Here is a 1,253-nt window from a genome sequence, read left to right on the forward strand (position 1 = left end):
GGGAAGCGCCAAGGGGTTTCTTCGTGGGAGACCCCATCTTCCTACGGAACTATGAAGCCGGTCCAGCCTGGCTCAAGGGTCGCGTCTCCAAGGTCAAAGGCCCGGTCTCGTACGAGGTGACGACAGCGGACGGGCGGCGGCTGGAGCGGCACATCGATCAGCTCTGATGGCGGCTGCCCCCAGGGGGGGACGGACGCGGCCCCGGCGCCTCACCCGGAAGACGGGGGCCAAGAGGAGCCGCCGCCGCCAGACCACGGCCAAGCAGCAGAAGCCCCAAGCGAGGAGGAGGGACAGGTCCCGGAAGCAGCCGAACCACCAACTCAGCCACCCGCGCCGCCGCAGCTGAGCCCCCCAGCACAACCGGACCCGGGACTCCCCACACCAACCACAACGCCGGCTCCGTCACCCGCCCCCAGGCGCTCCACTCGAGAGCGCAACCCCCCTGCGTATTTGAAAGACTATATCACCCAGATTGTGTCTGAACTATGGGGGGAGGGGTGTTATGTATGCGGTCCACCACAAGGCGCCCGCAAGAAAGGTCGGAGCTTGGCTCCTTAGGACAATAGGACCTCGGATCCTAGTTCCCCACCCTAGCTGACCAATGGGCTCCGTGGCGGGAAATTCAAACCCTCCAATGGAGTGGGGGGCCTGGGAACGGGGGTGTATATAGTTGGCCTTGCAGGGCCGTTGTTGTCTTCATGTTAAGTACGCAATAAACGTGTGCAACTGCATGTCGTCGTCCAAGTCCTCCATGCGGCGAACCCAGTACTTTTCAAGTGGCTTTCCCAAACCTCAAACAGAGAAAGGTCTTCTCCAGTGCTTACTGTCTGAGATCCTTTTAGATGCTGGGATTTGAACAGATTCTGAGAGCTAATGGTGAGATGGAGCTCATGCACTCCCCTTCTGAAACTACTTCACCACTATCCCACAATCCCTTGACACTAAATGATACAGTGGGGGGGGGTTGGTTTGGGGTGCGGATACCCTGCATCTCCAGTACTCTCTAGGAAACTAGTCTCATGGTTTATAACTAACACTTCTGCTTAGCTGCCTTGTTTGTGTGTTCCACTATCTAAATAGGCTGCTGTACTATACCTGATGTTTTTGGAAAATAAATCGTTTGGTGAACAGTATAAGTTATAATGTTGTTAGAGCTCTTTTGGCTCAGTTGTTTTATATCGGATTAACTATGAAATAATTAAAAAGTGATGTAAATAAGATGCAAGCCAGAAATTTAATCGGGGGTGACAAAT

The sequence above is a fragment of the Gekko japonicus genome, unplaced genomic scaffold (genome assembly GCF_001447785.1).
Source record: "Gekko japonicus isolate JY-2015 unplaced genomic scaffold, Gekko_japonicus_V1.1 scaffold772, whole genome shotgun sequence".
In the NCBI taxonomy this organism is placed as follows: Eukaryota; Metazoa; Chordata; class Lepidosauria; order Squamata; family Gekkonidae; genus Gekko; species Gekko japonicus.